A 20,583-nucleotide genomic window follows, 5' to 3' on the forward strand; every position below is an offset into this window, starting at 1 on the left:
AGCTGCAGCTGGGCAGTTGAAAATTCCTCTGCTGTCAAGATATGTGGATTAGTAATATACTTCTGAGGATGTATCAGTGTGATAAAATGAATATGTTGCCCATTATTTTCTATTGGCACCAAGAAATAGTATTTTTCAATTCACTGTATACAAGTGCTGTAACTGTATGGCACTTGGTGCCGTACAAAGTTTCCCTCTTCCTTTAATGTTAGTTACATTGGCTGCATCTGTATCGCAGACACAATGATCCTACTGGTAGTATAGCCTATGGATTAACTAGCAGGTGCCGAAGGTTTCTGCAGCAGTCTATGTATTCAAAATAGAATAAAGAGTCCAGTCTATCATTTATTAATCCATATAATTTCAGCAGTAGTGAAATTTCCAAAGTATGGTAATTTATATTGTAAAGTAAACCATAAACTCCATAATGAGCTAATCACATTCCAGGCCTCTAAAGTTGACCTGAAAAAATGAAAAGAAATGTTTTGTCCTTTTAAACATTTCTATATGATATATAAAGAAAAACTAATAACACACTGTGAAAACCATCTATTTCTTAAAGCTTTTGTTCCATAATAAAAGTGTCTATATATTGCAGGATGTGGGGTGGAATAACTCAAAGAGACTTAAGATTGAAAATGTGCTAGCATTCAGCTAATACACCAAAGCAATTTCTACACTTTTTCAAAAAAATCCAAATATTAGAACATCTCAAATTGAACAGTTAAGAGATTGTCTGTTCTGTAATTTATTATTATATTGCATCATTCAGCCTCACTCTACTTCACTTACAGACTCCATACACTGTTTTTGCTAACAATTAAATTAGAGCGTAGGAAGAAAGGTGGGGAAAAAAGTGGGGGAGGTTGTTTTCTTTTTCTTATTTTTTGTCACTGGGTATCTTTGAGAATGAGTCCAAAAGAACCCTGAGGTTACACTTCTCCTTCTTTGAAAACCAGAGGCCAGGTACTCTGAACAGGGAGGTTACAGCTTCTGTGAGATTGTCATACTTCCTCTCTCTATTCAAGGTCAATGCTGTTTTCTGAAGATTTAGTGTGCGCCTCCTATTTTTCATCTGGTCTCCTAATTCCCTCTAGACTAGAAAATCAAGAAAATATTATCAATGCTAAATGAGAAGATGATGTAGATCTAGGAGTCCTAGGTATATTGACAACACTGTAGCCCGTAGTGTTTTACCCAATGGTCTTATAAATATGTGGAACTACAAATAATGAGTCTGTTCATCATATTCATCTTTATGCTGCTGATAGAGCTCTATTAATTCAATATCTTCCGTCCTGAAATTATAGCCACAGAGAACAGATTCAGCAAGATCTTTAGTTCAAAGACACTGAAGAAAACAGATTATTTTAACAGTTCAGGAGGATGCCACTGATTTCCTGCTATAAGTGATAATCTCCTTTCAGATAATTGGGCATAGATCTGTGATCACTTCTATCTCAACATTATGACTTACAAAACAGTTAATATATGCAATAACCAAAGATCTCACTAGATAGGTGCACCTTCAACTTTCCCTTCCTAAGATGTATCAGTGTGATACATCAAGTGGGTTATGTGTGCAGTATATGCTCTCATAGAAACAAACTCTTTAAATGTTTGTAAATGTTGTGCTGAAGGACTGGAGACTGCTCATTAGTGATGTTATAATGTACTGGGGCTCTTCTCTGCAGTTGTGTAGCCTGCTGTGCCTTCTACAGTCTCTTTTGTGGTTTGATAGGACAGTACACACTGTGCTCATTCACAGCTGCCATAGAGTGATTGAATCCTGCACCCACTGAAGGCAATGGGAACAGGATCACCCCTAAAAGCCCATTTTATATGTCAATTTTAGATTTGCTATATTTTAGAACAAGAGAGCTTTTGTCAAGGCTTTGGGAGTGCTGCTTATATACTGAAATAATTTTTAAAACTTTCTTGGTGTCTTTCCTTATTCTATGTAATATTACTGTTTACATGTTTTGATCTGAGTGGTTAGCCATTATCTGAGGTCTTGAAGGTTGTGTCCATTTGGAGGAGAAATTGATGACGGAGTCAGGAATTTCTTTAATTCAACTCAGTTTATTTACAAAGAATGTAAATAAAACCCAGTTTCCCTGAACACAGCAGATTTATTGATTGTGGTTTTTTCCCCCTCACAATTTCAAGCCTCTTTCCAGCCAGCACTCCACCCAAAAGCACTCTCTTAGGGTCCTGGTACAAGTGTTCTCTGGCTGTCTCTAGGGCTTCCTTGCTGCCTTCTCTGTCTGCCTTGTGGAATTTCTAGCTGTTTCTCTCTCACACATATAGCTCTTCCAAATTAATACCCAGTCCCCCTGCATTTGCACTCTGCCACATAGCTCAGCTCCTTGCATGTGGCCTGTGTTTTGGGAAACGGCCCCTGTCATCTGTTATTTTATTCTGTAAGGGAGCTTAATAGCTTTTTACATTTATCCTGAATGAAAGGCAGCTATGATGTCCACTAGCTTCATCAAGATTTCACCCAAACTCCAGCATAATGTTACTTTTACTACACTAAATAGTAGAAAGTTATAGTTTAAGGATCTGCTTCAAATTTCACCAATTACTGGAATTAATGTTTAGAAGCTAGAGGCATGATTATATCTATTGTGCCCAAGAATTATTAAAAGAAGAGACCAAGTGAACCATCTTGTTCATTTCTTTTCTTCCTGAAACAAGATTTTTCCCTACTGTATATTTTCTATCTGTTTGGGAGTTTTAAATAACTGAAGCAATGTCACTTCCTTTGGGAGCCTATTAAATCTCACTAATAGGTCTAATAGGTTTCACTGCTAGCAATTATTTTCCTGATACCAGCTTAGATTTTTAGTTGAATAAACCGAGTAGCTGTTCTAACTCCTTGACTAATCTAATGCTCCTCTTTTCACAATGTTTATGCCCTTTACTTCTTCTCCCTTTCCTCTATCCCCAATAATTTCTTCATCCGTCAATCCATTCTTAGAGATATTTTTTATGGTTCCCCACTGAGTTGCCTACAGGTTTTTTTGACATTTCGGGGAAGGCAACAAGTAACACAAAAATCACTAAGGTGCCCAGAATGGAATGAAAAAGTCTTACTTTGTATATTTGTGTCTACATTTCAATAAAAATTCTTTGGTACGCTCCTGAAAAAACAGAAAGCTTGGTAATTGACCAATCTTTACATCTGTACTTAGTAACATCAGTGAGAACTGCTATATGCAACCTCCTGCCTGGGAGGAAATCACATTTAAAAAAAAAAATCGTAACAGTAGTCTTAGCAGTATGTTATTACAGTTCTCGACACTTGTTTGTCTTTAAAAAAGAAAAGTCAAGCTGTAAAAAAAAAAAGTCAAGATGTGGTAAAATAAACTTATCGTGCTGTATATGCACCTATAAAAATCTGATATAAGAATTACATAAAAACTGAACCAGCTATCTGGGACATTGATCCAGATTACAAGTTTAAATTCTCCAAGCCCCTTCAGATATTTAGCAAGTGCAACTGTCTGAAATGCAGTGAGAGAATGTCACACCTGGCCCTTTCAGACAGAGGTCTGCTACTACTGAAGCAGCTGGTCTGATTCACATTTGTTTAATCATCTCTAATCAGCTCTCAGAGTAGCAGTCGTGTTAGTCTGTATCCGCAAAAAGAAAAGGAGTACTTATGGCACCTTAGAGACTAACAAATTTATTTGAGCATAAGTTTTCTGAGCATAAGCTTTCGTGAGCGACAGCTCACTTCATGGGATACATACAGTCACTGCATGCATCCAATGAAGTGAGCTGTAGCTCACGAAAACTTATGCTCAAATAAATTTGTTAGTCTCTAAGGTGCCACAAGTACTCCTTTTCTAATCAGCTCTGTCTCCAAGCAGAGGCAATGCAGATTTGCCAGCCTATTAACCTGTCAAAGGAACTTTGCTGCTATGTTGTTTGCAGACACCATGATGGAAAAGAAGCTTTCTTTACCTCCATCTCCACAGCACTAGCTTTTAAAATTTTCACTTTTTAGCATCATGCCTGTAATTTACCAACCCCTGTGGCTTTACGAGGAGTCTGCTAATATTTGGTGTGGTGGTGGTGGTATGATTATGGCAGCATGTTTTCTTTAGAAAGTTTTTTTTTTTTTTTTTTTTTTTTAGCCATTATGGTTGTGAAGAATAGCTTGAAAATGTGAATCTTAAACACCCAAAATTCAGAAGGCATCCCTTCCCCACTTTATTATTACTCATTATTTTAACCTTTGTTTTTTATGTCTGACTTGTGACTTTTTAAACACTTGGGGCTGGTAATATTGCTCTCTCAGCTCTCAGGATTGTGCACATTTTAGCCCATTCCAGATTTTGCAATGCTTACTGCTATACCAGAGATTTGGTTATTTTCACTTTACAGAAACATGCCCCAAAGTCAGGGTGGGGGTGCCCTATGGCTGTCAGATGGACCTAGGAGGAATTGAGACACTAAAACTCAATGAACTAAGATCCTCCCTGCTGCAAACCTGCTACTGTAACAGTGAGTAAAGCAACAGTGGCTTTGTAAAAGCTGCCTGTTAGAGCTGTTCAAAAAATTTCCATCAAAACTGTTTTTTTCCATAGAAAATTGATTTTTTTGACTAAATTAATGTTTAGGGCTGTCAGTTAATCACAGTTAACTCATGTGATTAACTAAAAAAATTAATCACAATTAATTAATTGCAATTAATAGCACTGTTAAACAATAGAATACCAATTGAAATGTATTGAATATTTTTGCGTATTTTTCTACATTTTCAAATAAATTGATTTCTGTTACAACACAGAATACAAAGTGTACGGTGCTCACTTTATATTATTATTTTTATTACAAATATTTGCACTGTAAAAATAAGAAATAGTATTTTTCAATTCATCTCATACAAGTACTATTGTGCAATCTCTTTATCATGAAAGTGCAACTTATAAATGTAGATTTTTTTTGTTACATAACTGCACTCAAAAACAAAACAATGCAAAAGTTTAGAGCCTACAAGTCCACTCAGTCCTCCTTCTTATTCAGCCAACCACTAAGAGAAACAAGTTTGTTTACATTTATGGGAAATAATGCTGCCTGCTTCTTATTTAGAATGTCACCTTCAAGTCAGAACAGTATGTTCACATGGCACTTTTGTAGCAGGCGTTGCAAGGTATTTATGTGCCAGATATGCTAAACATTCACACGCCCTTTCATGTTTCGGCCACCAATCCAGAGGACATGCGTCCATCCTGATGATGCTTGTTAAAAAAATAATGCATTTATTAAATTTGTGACTGAACTCCTTGGGTGGGGGGAAGAATTGTATGGCTTCTGTTGTTTTACCTACATTCTGCCATATATTTCATATATAGCAGCCTCAGATGATGACCCAGCACATATTCATTTTAAGAACACTTTCACTGCAGATTTGAAAAAACACAGAGAAGGTACCAATATGGGATTTCTAAAAATAGTTACAGCACTTGACTCAAGGTTTAAGAATCTGAAGTGCAGTCCAAAATCTGAGAGGGACGGGGTGTGGAGCATGCTTTCAGAAGTCTTAAAAGACCAATACTCCGATATGGAAACTACAGAACCAGAACCACCAAAAAAGAAAATCAACCTTCCCCTGGTGGCATCTGACTCAGATGATGAGGTATTCTTGGTGTTCCATGAAGGAGGAGTGCTAGGCAGAGACGGGCTCCACCTTACGAAGAGAGGGAAGAGCATCTTTGCGAGCAGGCTGGCTAACCTAGTGAGGAGGGCTTTAAACTAGGTTCACTGGGGGAAGGAGACCAAAGCCCTGAGGTAAGTGGGAAAGCGGGATACCGGGAGGAAGCACAGGCAGGAATGTCTGTGAGGGGAGGGCTCCTGCCTCATACTGAAAATGAGGAGCGATCAGCAGGTTATCTCAAGTGCTTATATACGAATGCACAAAGCCTTGGAAACAAGCAGGGAGAACTGGAGGTCCTGGTGATGTCAAGGAATTATGACGTGATTGGAATAACAGAGACTTGGTGGGATAACTCACATGAATGGAGTACTGTCATGGATGGTTATAAACTGTTCAGGAAGGACAGGCAGGGCAGAAAAGGTGGGGGAGTAGCACTGTATGTAAGGGAGCAGTATGACTGCTCAGAGCTCCGGTACGAAACTGCAGAAAAACCTGAGTGTCTCTGGATTAAGTTTAGAAGTGTGAGCAACAAGAGTGATGTAGTGGTGGGAGTCTGCTATAGACCACCGGACCAGGGGGATGAGGTGGATGAAGCTTTCTTCCGGCAGCTCGCGGAAGCTACTAGATCGCACGCCCTGGTTCTCATGGGTGACTTTAATTTTCCTGATATCTGCTGGGAGAGCAGTACAGCGGTGCATAGGCAATCCAGGAAGTTTTTGGAAAGCGTAGGGGACAATTTCCTGGTGCAAGTGCTAGAGGAGCCAACTAGGGGGGGAGCTTTTCTTGACCTGCTGCTCACAAACCAGGAAGAATTAGTAGGGGAAGCAAAAGTGGATGGGAATCTGGGAGGCAGTGACCATGAGTTGATTGAGTTCAGGATCCTGACACAGGGAAGAAAGGTAAGCAGCAGGATACGGACCCTGGACTTCAGGAAAGCAGACTTTGACTTCCTCAGGGAACGGATGGGTAGGATCCCCTGGGGGACTAACATGAAGGGGAAAGGAGTCCAGGAGAGCTGGCTGTATTTCAAGGAATCCCTGTTGAGGTTACAGGGACAAACCATCCCAATGTGTCGAAAGAATAGTAAATATGGCAGGCGACCAGCTTGGCTTAACGGTGAAATCCTAGCGGATCTTAAACATAAAAAAGAAGCTTACAAGAAGTGGAAGGTTGGACATATGACCAGGGAAGAGTATAAAAATATTGCTCGGGCATGTAGGAATGAAATCAGGAGGGCCAAATCGCACCTGGAGCTGCAGCTAGCCAGAGATGTTAAGAGTAACAAGAAAGGTTTCTTCAGGTATGTTGGCAACAAGAAGAAAGCCAAGGAAAGTGTGGGCCCCTTAATGAACGAGGGAGGCAACCTAGTGACAGAGGATGTGGAAAAAGCTAATGTACTCAATGCTTTTTTTGCCTCTGTCTTCACTAACAAGGTCAGCTCCCAGACTGCTGCGCTGGGCATCACAACATGGGGAATAGATGGCCAGCCCTCTGTGGAGAAAGAGGTGGTTAGGGACTATTTAGAAAAGCTGGACGTGCACAAGTCCATGGGGCCGGACGAGTTGCATCCGAGAGTGCTAAAGGAACTGGCGGCTGTGATTGCAGAGCCATTGGCCATTATCTTTGAAAACTCGTGGCAAACAGGGGAAGTCCCGGATGACGGGAAAAAGGCTAATGTAGTGCCAATCTTTAAAAAAGGGAAGAAGGAAGATCTTGGGAACTACAGGCCAGTCAGCTTCACTTCAGTCCCTGGAAAAATCATGGAGCAGGTCCTCAAAGAATCAATCCTGCACTTAGGACAGAAGAACCCAATGCACAGCTACAGACTAGGGACCGAATGGCTAGGCAGCAGTTCTGCGGAAAAGGACCTAGGGGTGACAGTGCACGAGAAGCTGGATATGAGTCAGCAGTGTGCCCTTGTTGCCAAGAAGGCCAATGGCATTTTGGGATGTATAAGTAGCGGCATAGCGAGCAGATTGAGGGACGTGATCGTCCCCCTCTATTCGACATTGTTGAGGCCTCATCTGGAGTACTGTGTCCAGTTTTGGGCCCCACACTACAAGAAGGATGTGGATAAATTGGAAAGAGTCCAGCGAAGGGCAATAAAAATGATTAGGGGTCTGGAACACATGACTTATGAGGAGAGGCTGAGGGAACTGGGATTGTTTAGTCTGCAGAAGAGAAGAATGAGGGGGGATTTGATAGCTGCTTTCAACTACATGAGAGGTGGTTCCAGAGAGGATGGTTCTAGACTATTCTCAGTGGTGGAAGAGGACAGGACAAGGAGTAATGGTCTCAAGTTGCAGTGGGGGAGGTTTAGGTTGGATATTAGGAAAAACTTTTTCACGAGGAGGGTGGTGAAACACTGGAATGCGTTGCCTAGGGAGGTGGTGGAATCTCCTTCCTTAGAAGTTTTTAAAGTCAGCCTTGACAAAGCCCTGGCTGGGATGATTTAATTGGGGATAGGTCCTGCTTTTGAGCAGGGGGTTGGACAAGATGACCTCCTGAGGTCCCTTCCAACCCTGATATGCTATGATTCTATGAAAATGAACATGCGTGGGTCCACACTGCTTTGGATCGTTATTGAGCAGAACCCACTATCAGCATGGGCACATGTCCTCTGGAATGGTGGTTGAAGCATTAAGGGACATATGAATCTTTAGCACATCTGGTATGTAAATGTCTTGGGACACCACTAAAACAGTGCCATGGGAATGCCTGTTCTCACTTTCAGGTAACATTGCAAACAGGAAGCTGGCAGCATTATCTCCTGCAAATTGTAACCAAACTTGTTTGTCTGAGCATTTGGCTGAACAAGATGTAGGACTGAATGGACCTGCAAACTCTACAATTTTACATTGTTTTATTTTTGAATGCAGGTTTTTTTTGTACATCATTCTACATTTGCCAGTTCAACTTTCATAGTAAAATGATTGCATTATAATACTTGTATTAGGTGAATTGAAAAAATCTTACTTCTTTTGTTTTTTTCAGTGCAAATATTTGTAATAAAAATATATATAAAGTGAGCACTGTACCCTTTGTGTTCTGTGTTGTAACTGAAAATATATTTGAAAATGTAGAAAACATCCAAAAATATTTAAATGAATAGTATTCTCTTATTGTTTAACAGCGTAATTAATGGTACGATTAATCACAATTAATTTTTTAATCGCTTGACAGATCTATTAATTTTTTTGTAAAAGAAAACTCTTTCTGTAGAAAACTGATTTTTACGTCAAAAAACCGAACTCATGAAAACTGTCATCTTTGGATGCTGAAACATCGCCACGGTATCTTGTGGGAATTGTTTAGATACCTCATGCTCCTGATCTGTTCAGAGATGGATTTCATTTCCCATGATGCATCAAGTCCCATCCTCAAAAGGGAAGTCTGGTATATCATGTGAGATGTATCCTGTGCAGGGAGCTCAGCCTGTAGAGAGAGAATGAGAGCATGAGGAAACCAAACTATAACTCCTGGAGCACTGTAGTAATATTTCAGAATCAAAATATTGTGGGGTTTGCATGACTTATCTTGAAAACTCCCACTTTCCCACCAGCTCTGCTTCCCTAGTGTCCTTGAATTCAGGCAACCATTGGAGAAGCTTATGTACACAGGGGCTGCTGGATCAGTTAGCACTTAGGAGCCAAGTAGTCCAAGCTTCTCTTCCTTGTTCCTTCGGCCCACAGCTCTGCTTCAAGAACAGGTGCAGCCCTTCCCAGCCACCGGCAGATTTCCATCCCTCCACTGTGAGCTACTCGCAGTCTTCTGGGGAACGTGCATGGGGAGGGAAGGGATGAGACAAGGGCGGAGAGGACCCACAAAGAAGAAAAAGAGAAAAAACAAATTGGCAAAAAAATACAAACAAAATAAGATTTGAAGTTAAAAAGGGTCAGAAAAGGACAGAAGAGAGATAATGTGGGGAAAAGAGAGGGAGAGTGGTGACCATATATATGATGTGAGGACGTGCAGACAGATAGGCATTAGGCTTCCTAGTTGGGGAGAAAGGGTTGAAAAAGTGAATTCAAAAACCCACAGACAAATAAAAACCCAGCAGTTTGCCTGGGTCTTAACTATTTTTTGTACTTTTGTATCATCTGCAAATTTTGCCACCTCACTGTTCATCCCCTTTTCCAGATCATTTATGAATATGTTGAATAGGACTGGGCCCAGTACAGACCCCTAGGGGACACCACTATTTACCTCTCTCCATTCTGAAAACTGACAATTTATACCTACCCTTTGTTTCCTATCTTTTAACCAGTTACCAACCCATGAGAGCACCTTCCCTCCTATCACAGGGAATAGATTTATTGGGTCAGAGGTCTTTTCCTGTTCCTCATTCCCTGGTGTCCTTGCAATGTCATTAATGCTGCTAGTACAGAGAAATTGCATTTTAATGATCACTGTGTATGAATGGGTCGTAAATTCCAAAGCGATCCAAGTGCATATTAAATAAACTGCTAGCATAAATTCTCTTAAAAGAAATGATTCATTAGATGCTTTCTGAGTGGTCCTGTCTAAAATTACATGTTATTGGTCCTCCTCAAATCTCTAGATATTTCAGGTTATGCTCCTGATGGGCCCCAACCAAAACCCCAGATCTTGAGCTGAATTTGGATTAGAATTCGCTGCTCAACCTATTTCTATGCCAGTTCTACTTTTTATCTTTCACATTTCAGATAGAGTTCCAAAGCCCCTTTCAGGACTATTCAAATCAGGGGGTTGGGTTCAGGCCGGTCCCCAAACATACCCCAAAATCTGGTGAATTTCCCATTGTTTGCAACAAAAGTTTCATACATCCTCAATGCTGAATGATTCTTCAAGTACAGAGAAAAACACACTAGCCTGAATGTACAATTTTAGATAAATATAGCTTCCCCTAAGTTAATCATAATTCATAATACTGTATGTTCTCTGACTTAGTTTTCTGCTGGTACACAACAAAATAATTCCTTGACACAATAATAAACACTGTTAGTTTGCAATAGCTGTGCTGTGCCTATTGCTAGATTTCTACTCAAAACCTTCTAATTAAGATGGCTTAAAATGGGATGATAAAAAACTGAGACTGGCGAAACTAGAACCTTGATTATGATCCCTTCAAGTATCCCTTCAGATTAGAATCCTACCCTGCACAATGATTTTGATTCTAGATTGTTCCAAAGCTGGAACTGACTTGTTTTCTGGTTTTGGCTTAGCTGCAGCTGGAATCTGGTGAGACTAGCTATGCTTGTGAGCTTTAAACCCTCAGTGGCAAAAATCTCCCCAGGACAGCTGGTCTCATGGAATTTCCTAATCACTATTGAGATTTCCTTGACATGCCTCCCTCATCCCCCAACCCTATCTTTGGCTGACCCCTGTGCTGGATCTTACTAGGGGGAAAGGCTGGGGCAATGTAGGTGACCCTATGCAGTGTCTGCACCAGAGGAAATTCTCCACGGGCTAGCTGCAGAGCTTTTACATGGGCCACACCATATGAGATCTACGACTACTACTACATTAATATTGTCTTTAAGTGATGACAACATTTGTTTGTCTCTTAAAGCTTTCATGGTGTTTTTTTTCCCCCTTTTACTTAGCCTTCTTCAACCACACTTGTGTCATAGTTTGATAAAGGGTAAACAAAAGGGACTTTTTTAGATCACTAGGATTTGACTTTTGAGCCCTTACGCCCCAAAAACACATATTCTAGCCATCTAGTCAGGATTGCCCTAACGCCAGATTTTATTGTTTTGATTTTTCTCCACATTAGACAAAAGTCTGAGGTTGATGTCAATTACCACTCATTGGTCCTCTCCACATCAGATACAGTGCTCTTATTTTTCTAATCTGTGTCAGCCTCTTTAAAGGAGATTAAATGGCACAGAAAGGATAATTGATTCTTCATCTGCTATTAAGACTGTAAGCATTCAATCAATCCAGTCACTTTGATTTCCTCTTTCATTTCACTACCATTGAATTGATTTCTGCAAAAACTGCTGATGATTCCCCCTCCGCCTCGTCCCCTGAACAAATGAACAAGGTAATACCCATTATATTTATATATAGCTTCCCCTATATCTGGAAGCAAGCAGCATAGTTTAGAGCTGGTCTCTAATCTTGGGGGGGGGGGGGGGGGGGGGAAATAGACACATTTTCATTGTTTAAGAACAAAAAACCCATTAGTGACACAACGTCAGCCTCTGATGAAAGAATCAATGTGACTACAGGTAGCAGAAAAATTAGTAACACTATGATGATACTAATAGCAAAGGCTATACTGCTGGGTTTTGCCTTCACAGATTCTGACCATGATGCTTCGTTGTTTATTAAGGCAGGACTAGTAGTACTGCCTTTAAGTGGAGGAATTCCATGACTCCACCTCTGGAAATGATCCATCCCCAACCCAAAATCCGGGGCTGTTCCAGGACAAAACTTGTTAATGGATAGTGTAGTTTTTGTTGCCTATCTACAGGTGCATGCTCCATACATAGAGAAGAAATGGTCAGAACTCACATTGACCTCAGCGGGGCCTCATCCTTCATGTTCTGCCAGTTGTCAACACCATTCAGTCACTACTAACTTGGGCTAAGCTTGACCCAATGACCTATGGTTAAACAACTTCCTCCATACAGGAGCCATTACCAACCATCTAAACTGCTCAGTTTCTTTTGGCTGCTGTACACACCCAGTAGTAGTTAAATTTCATTACCGTGGCTATTTCATTTTTGACATTTCTGTATCGCTATAACTATACTAGGAATAATATACAAAGGCTGCCAAGGATTCCAAACTTTTTGAAAAGTGTTGTTCTTCCGCTGTCTAACAACCAATTTTTCACCGGTTGTATGCTGTGAAATGTATGAAGGCCATTCATGTAGCCTTTGGACATTTTCTGATTTCCATAAAACTACACAAGAGAAAAAAAAAGAATATGCAGAAATTTCTGTCCTTGAGAGGAAGAATCTTGGCTATTTTTAATTTATATTTTTTTCCAACATACCAATAGTGCTTAGATCAAACTATGAATTTTTTATTTTAGATTTAAAATATTTCTGAGTTATATGAAGCCACCTTAAAACCAGCCAGCACCTACTAATTTCTGTATCACGATAACCTGGAAATGGCTTAATAATAGTAATAATTTTCTTCACTTTTGAGCTAAGAGCTTCACTTTTGTATGCCACTTTTTAAAACCCATGTTCAAGTTCTAAATCCCCTGAAAAGCACATTAATTGTATAATGGAAGACTTGGTGCAAACAAAAAAGTAAACTGGGAAGAATGTCATCTTTGGCAGCCCACCAGTGCATAAGGTAAACTGTGTAGTCAAATGGGTGCTGACAGGTGCATGACGTTAAAGCATACTCTGAAGACCTGTTGCTGTGGTAACTAATCAGAAAACTAGAACCTCCCATGAATGAGTGTTGCTTGGATTGTGCCAGATGGCTGATAAATCACATAGTGGTATTTTCTGTCTATCTTATTACAGCCTGATCTTTTTTCGCTATATATGCTGTTGTTTGCCTTCACAGCATTTTATGTACAGATTATTGAGACATGACATACTAGTATTAGATATAAGGCTGTTTCATGTTATCTAGTAATTTTAAAGAATTATCTGCATCGTCCATACAATACTGGGACTTTCCTCTCAGTATTCCTTGATGCATGAGCTGTGATATACCTTTTAGCTCCTAGCATTGCTATGTTTATATAAACATGCCAAGCAAAGAGAAACTCTATGCTCCATATTTAAACATGACTTATCAAAAACCCATTACTATTTCGGATGTACAGTACATCAAAATATACCACACAGGCGATGGTGTATTTGTTGCAGATGGAAATGAAATATCAGTTACAGTCATTGGCTCTGCTGCAAGCATTTCAGTAAAGGGAACTTCATATTAGCAACCATACATGCAGCCTTACTGGCATATCTATGATAAACAGCAGTATTGCAACAGGCATATTGTGAATTTAAAAAAAATGAAAGCTCATCACCAGGCATTTTCTGTATTCCTTTTGTTATTATTATAGCCACTTCAACCTGGATTTCAGCTTTCCTCATCATAGCCTAACTTCTCTATTATTAAATGTACTATACCCATAGTAGCAGACACTGTACAAATACACGGTAAGAGAAAATTTCTACTCTGCACAGTTTACAATCTACATTCTTTGTTTGATCTCACAGGAATAAGTCTAATTTGTGACAACACTATTTGTCGTTGTAGAAATAATTATGATGCCACAGGGATAGCTTTAGAACTTTACCTGAAAACTTGGCAAGGCTGATTATGAAAATCAAGCAATAGGTAAATGGATGTATGCTTTCCCTGGAATGAAGGCCTTCTTTAAGAAATAGAACAGAAGATGGAGAAGCTTGGTTATGTGCTGCAATGTTGTCTGTTTGGTATTATCTGACATTTATGGTCACTGCACTGGAATAATTTCTGCAGTCTTTATGGCCTGCTGTGCTTCACTTTCACAATGACACTGGCTGAGCAGTTGTGTTCTGTTATGTCACCTTATATCATAGTGAAATGAATTACATTCCTATGGTGCATGAATGAGAACCTGGCATCTAAGCCTGCTATTGTGTGTACAATGACATCTTACATGCAGCTGCAGCTGTTTGCATTTAAATTGATTATTCTTCAGTGGTATAACTGGATAAAAGAACTACAGCTAGGGTTATCTCCCATCTTTACCATTCTGAATAAACAACCAAACACAGCAGGTGCCATCTTAGTCTAATATCTGCCAGCCTGTATGTATGAGCCCATGTTAGGGGTAGGAAATGTAACCACAACTGTCTAATCCAACCTTACAAGATTAAGTCAAAAGCAAATACAGGTGACTCTCCTCTTCTTGTCTCCAGGCCTGACATACAAGATAAATTGAGTTTATTAATCTGTGGCACTACTGTCATTCCATAGACATGTAGGGTAGACTTTTCAAAGGTACTCAGTGTTGCCCTTTAGCACTTTTGGAAATTCTATGCCATACTGCACTATAAACTGAATTCTTACAGGTTATAGAACAGACTTAATGGTAGAGGCTTATTGTTACAACTTGTAGCTGTCAGTTAAAGCCACCAAACTGTGTATGTCATACACATGCCATGTCATCAGCTTTCTACTTTGAATCAGTATTCCACTAGAGAGCAGATCCAGACTGAGGGAATGGTCTGACTAAATAAAAAAAAACTACCAACAAAATGGGGTCCGGTAGCTATACAGGCATTTAGAAAAAAATATATATTGGCACATTTTTCAGTTTTAAAAAAAAGCCAGAAGCCTTAACAAAACCATTACATCTTTTCTCACCCTTCTAGTTTAATGAACACAATTTCAATCCTGAGGAATCTGAACAGTTGGTATACATGAGGAAGTAGACACTGAAAATCTGCATAGGATTCTTCTGTATTTAACAACTGTAATTTTTGTTCCAGTCTATACTGGTGTATTCAGCAGCAGTTCTGAAGAGTATTCACCAGTATATTTCCAGTTTTTACAAAAAGTGAGCTAGATCCTCAGCATGCATATATTGGCATAGTTGCATTGCTTTCCCTCAGTCCTGTTCCGCATTCTCTTGCGATAAGGAAGTCAACAAGAACTGTGCTGACTTGCACCAGCTGAAGATCCTGCTTATTGCATCTGCCTGATTTGGATCCTCACACATGAACATACACACCCATAAAATCAAGACTTGGAAAATGTGGACAATTCACCATAGCCAACATTCTACCATTTGAATTAGGAAACAGTATTTATACATTTTCAAGTTCATGTTAGCTTCTGGACGAAATTGGCTTTTATAAGTGAAAGAAATGTGAGCCCTTATCAAACCTCTTGGCCTGTTTTTATTTGCTGTGTTGTCTGCAAGACGGTTTCTGCTGTATTTTGTTGTCATTTGTTGTCAACTCATTAGCAAGTTGCATAAACCAAATAGCCAATATCCTACATACTTTAGCACCTAAGCTACCATGCTTTTTCCCCTCATAATTTAAAAACTAACCTCATTTTATGATCAACTTGGAGAATTAAGAGGGATGGGAAGAGTTTTTTCTCATATTTACAATATTTGCACAATTTGGCAAGATGTATTATGGCTTTTTGTTTTGCTTTCCTCTTGGACCCATCAGATAATCGATGGGTCACAGCTTCAGAGAGCTACATTAAGTGTGCACCTTAGATTTTTTTAGGTGTCATTTCAAACATTGGACTAACCTGATCATTCCTTACACTAATACTCTTTTCTTTCTCTTCATGGATTTGTGCAAATCAGGAGATACCTTACCCCTCAGACTGCACACATGACCACCTGACATAGTGCCACAGATTAATAAACTCAATTGATCTTGTATGTCAAGCCTGGAGACAAAAAGAGGCCTCTCTGACTTACTCTGGGTGATAATGAATCAAATAAATCAGTGCTATATATTTTTTGTTTTTGTTTTTTGCAGTAGGTCTACTAAATACACTTTGACCTTCAACTACTGTTGCTTGTTGATTTTTAGGTACCCTCAGAGGGACTACCCTAAATGCCAAAGGCGTAATGGGTACTAACTAACACAGCGACTGCTCTGATTCAAAGGAGGGTAAGAGAAGGGTATGAATACGGAGACAGCTGGTTTTTGCCATATCTGTCTTTTGCCTTTTTCCTTTCACAGATGAAAGGCCTTTTGTGCTTTTCATTTCCCCTCTCTAAATATAGGTATCCTTTCTCATCGTCCTCTTCCTTTCACCTCTCATCTCTTACAAGCAAAACTAAAAAATGTTTTTGTATGTCCATACATTTTACTTACATTTTAATAAAAACAAGTAGATAAACAGATCATCTGTACAGTGTTAACCTTATAATAATGTACAGAGCACTTTTCATCTGAAGATCTCAAAAAGTCTTACTATCCCCTCAAAATCCCCCACAGATTAGATATGAAGTAACTGAATTACAGAGAGGTTACATGCCTTGCTCAAAGCTTGTGACAAACTTTAGAATAGATGCTAGTTCTCATAACTCCTGGTATGAGTAAAGTAAACAGTTATGTAGCTCACATCCAGGCACAATTACCAATGTGGCTCAACTCTGTTCTGGAAGAGCGAATAATTCAATCAAAATCCCAACTTAGTCCTTATCCTTGCTGCTGAGACTTCCAACAAGGGGCACAAATTGTGAGGGCATTTCCTGTGATGTGGACATTTGCTCACTTGGAACCAGCCTGAGCGTAGCAAATTCATTTCACGCAGACCATAGGGGTGGATAGCAGTAATTCATAGAAGCAGTGTCCAAAGCAGCCCTTACCTCGCAAAAATTCCTTAAATCATCCAGATTTTAACTACTGTCTGTGGACTGGGAGAAAGTTAATGCTAGAGTGCACAGTTCCAGAAATTACATATGTTGTTTTTCTTTCAGATTTTTCTTTTGACACAAGGTTCAATAAACTGATTCTGTTTCTCTATTGTCAGACTACTCCTCTGATGTTTCCTATGCTGCTCATGCAACTCCGCCGGTCCCTTCGGATTTCCCCCCATCCCTGCTTGTCCCTGCTCTTCCCCTGAAGACTCTGGCCTTTGATGCTCTCTGTTCATCCCAACCCTCCAGTCCTGACTCCATTTTCCTTTGACCTTTCTTTCTAGGTTTTGCATCGCTCTTTCTAGGCTGGAGGCGGTTGGATGGGATTGAGGCAGGCTCATGGCTGTGCAGAGCGAGGGTCCCCGCCACAGACGTGGGAGACGCATAGCGCCCTCCTGCAGCAGACATCCTCAGCTGGTCCTGTGCGTGTGGACGGCTCTTGGGCCAACCGTTCAAAACGTGTGCGCCAAGCGGCCCCAGGCCGGGGAGGGGAACTGGGTGCACGCTGAGCTCCTGTCATTTGCCCCCTCACCGAGGCCATGCAAGAGACCCGCCTGGGGCACGGCCTGGCGTGGGCACCCCCCGAGCGCGGGGCCCTCTGCGTCTAGACCCAGCCCAGCCCCGCTCCTCCCTCCGCTAGCTGCCGCGCGCGGCTCCTGCTGCACCGACTGCAGCGGCCCCCCCCCCCCGAGCTCCGCCTCCCCGCCACCCGCCCGGCCCTGCCCTGCCCCCGGCTCGGAGCAAGCAGCGGGCGGGGCTGGCGGCGGGCTGCTGAGAGGCTGGTCCCGGGAGCCGGAGCCCAGCTGTTACCTGGAGAGGCCGCCGCCGCCCTCGCCCTCGCGGCTTCTATCACAGCAGAAGCCCGGGGCAGCTGGAGAGGAGCCCGGGAGCAGCCCGAGCGCCTGGCAGGTGAGATGCCCGGTCTCCGGAGCCGCTGCTGCCCTGGCCTCTGCTGGGGCTGGCGCAAGCGGTGCCTGCAGGCGCCTCCTTTGAGCCGGTCTTGGGGCTCCCCCGCGCTGGGCGCTCCGGGCGTTGGGCTGAGCCCCCGGCTCCTGCCGCTGCTCTGCGGCGACCAGGGCGTGCGGGAGGGACTCTACCGCTGTGGGCAGGGGGGCGCGCTGAGCCAGCCCTGGCCCTCGGCTTATTGCTGTCTTCAGCGGGGGGTGCAGCTGGAGAGCTCCCACCCGGAGTGGGTGTGACTCTTCCAAGCCATAGCGGGCTAGTGCGGTGCTTTTCAACGTTTGTTCAGTTGCAAACGCCTAGACAATTTCAGACCCCAATTTGGAAATCTTCGACATAGTTTGCGGCCCGCCCCGCCCCGCGAGGTCTGCGAAGGGCAGGTGGAAAACCACGGGGCTGGAGGATGTGGAACAGATCCAGAGCTGGGGAGTTAGCCTGCCTACCTCGTGCATCGCTATAGGGCTAGGTGCGTCTAAGCCAGCCAGATAACAGTAGCTCGTGTGCGCCACTATAGCTCTGGAATATAAAGAGTACGGTATGTGGCTAGCCCTACCCATGCACCAAATCTGTGTCCACGTATGTTTGGCCCTATGGTTATAGCCTCTCAAGTTCCTGAATAGTAGTTTGTCTGCTGAGTGGCTCACGGTCTCTATGAAATTTTCCATTCACCTGCTTCCATAGTGTTAGCACAATCTTGTCTGCCTTACTCATTGTGGCTCCTTAATATGACCACAGATATTTCAGTCAGAAGGGTTAAGACCTGATGTCTATATACAGTGCAGCATAATATGGCTACCTCCTCTATCTAGATTCTGTTCCTTATTCTGTCTCCTCTAACCCTGCTCTACAGAAGTGATTTTAATTGTGTTAGAACACATCTTGCCAGGGAGTCCCTCACTAAGGGTCTGTGGAGTGATTGATGTGTGTTTTGTTCAGATTACAGAGAACAAGTGTGGCATTTTATTCTGGTTTGTTAGATGATTGCAGTTTTTTAATACCCCTTTATTTACTTAAGTACAGTAGAATTCTGAAGAAATGTCTTGTAAACCTGCAATGCATGCAGTTTTTGTGGATTACTTATTGTGGCAGTAATGCAATTTTTTCTCTAAATGGTAATTGGTTTTTTTTTAACCACAAAGCCTAAGATTGAATAGTTATTTGCTTTTTGTTGTTTGTTTTTGGTATGCAGAATCTTAAGAGTAAGGATGTGAGGTAAAGGTCTCAAATTACATTGAATTTTGAGGCTGACATCAGTAAGTCTTGTCCTTGTCTCTAGTATGAAAAGGGAATCTCTGATCATTCTTAAGAAAAACAATTAAAAGTGGTGAGAAAGGGTTTAAGATGCTCTCTTTTTTTAAAAAATGGAGCTTTACAGTCATCTTGAAATCCTGGAAACACTTCATGTATGCTTAATTTTGCTTGTAGGAGTAGTCCAGTGAGTAAAGTTACTTACATGTGCAAGTATCTACTGAATTGAAACCTATATCTATAATGTATTGAGTTGGGTACTTACATTTACAAAATGGACTTTACACCAATATTTATATCCATAATTCAGAAGGATAGCATGTTTTAGCAGCAGCTCAAGAGGAAGACAGCCAGATGCTCTCATAAGGCTACGTATTAGGGCCTTGATCTTCAAAACATGGAAAGATATAACTTCTATTCACATGAACAGTCACACCAAAATTAATAAGACTACTCATTTGAGTAAAGCTATGTACCATATGGGGCGTTAGATTTGATAAGAGAGAAGCAATTGTGTTGTAATAGACTCAAATAGGAAAACATCATGTATGTATAAATCTCTTTTCATGCTGTGATATGAACTAACAACTTAAATGAATATAATACCAAAAACTATTAATCTTTTACTAGAAATTTATGGGAATAGGATTAACTAACTGCTGACAGCCATCAGGGCACATGCTGTGGATAGTGATTGCTTTATTTCCTCTTAATTCTAATTTTGAAACACATCTAAACAAACTGCTGCACTCAAAAACAAAACAAAACCCCAACAAAACCAAGTATTTGAAGGGGCTTGAGCTTTCTCCCATTGAAAACAAGACACTCATTGATTTCAGAGCATCCAAGCCTGGAGAGAACTTAATTCAATCACATGTAACACTTCTAAAGTAGATAAAATCTGTCAAGCATTTAAGGTCCCAAAGCCACCTTTTACAATCTGAAAATAGACAAGTTACAAAAAGTCTGATAACAAGTAAGCAAATCCATTTACAGTTTATGAGCTTGTTTTATATTTGTAGAAATTTTGGAGGACAATGTATTTTTACTGCTAAAACAAGGCATGACTATTTTTTTAATATTTACTTTAGCTCTCTGAAAAGAGCTAGTGAACCTAGCTACTCAGAAAAAAGTTAACTGCATACAGTTGGTACGGAATTAATACACTCACTTATATTTTGTAAACTTTCAATACCAACTTGTTTCTTGTAACCACAGTTCTGTGTAATGTGGCCTCAAAGGCCAGATTTTTTGTCTCAGGGGTGCTCTGATTCTCCTTAAATCTCTGTAAATTCAGTAGAACTTAGGGAACATACACATTCACAGTTAGCACCAAAAATTGCTGCCTATTCCAGTTTCT

At 40.9% G+C, this 20,583-nt stretch overlaps 1 protein-coding gene and 1 long non-coding RNA gene across 3 annotated transcripts in view; one reads left to right on the forward strand and one right to left on the reverse strand.

Annotated features, from left to right (window-relative positions):
- Positions 1-159: 159 nt before the first annotated feature.
- On the reverse strand, positions 160-18,277 carry LOC144930235 (uncharacterized). The gene is made up of 3 exons (XR_013635389.1): positions 17,826-18,277; positions 8,988-9,439; positions 160-462 (listed from the first exon to the last, which is right to left on the reverse strand). It is a non-coding gene; the product is annotated as an uncharacterized LOC144930235 (long non-coding RNA).
- Positions 17,712-20,583, forward strand: part of SCRN1 (secernin 1) — a 144,137-nt gene continuing 141,265 nt past the window's right edge. The window contains exon 1 of one of the 2 annotated variants that reach the window (XM_073333594.2): positions 17,712-17,924. The gene's annotated coding sequence lies outside the window, so the exon portion shown is untranslated. The remainder of the gene's footprint in view (positions 17,925-20,583) is intronic. The other variant, XM_073333593.2, reaches the window with a different exon arrangement.

The sequence above is a fragment of the Lepidochelys kempii genome, chromosome 2, assembly GCF_965140285.1.
Source record: "Lepidochelys kempii isolate rLepKem1 chromosome 2, rLepKem1.hap1, whole genome shotgun sequence".
Classification (NCBI taxonomy): Eukaryota; Metazoa; Chordata; order Testudines; family Cheloniidae; genus Lepidochelys; species Lepidochelys kempii.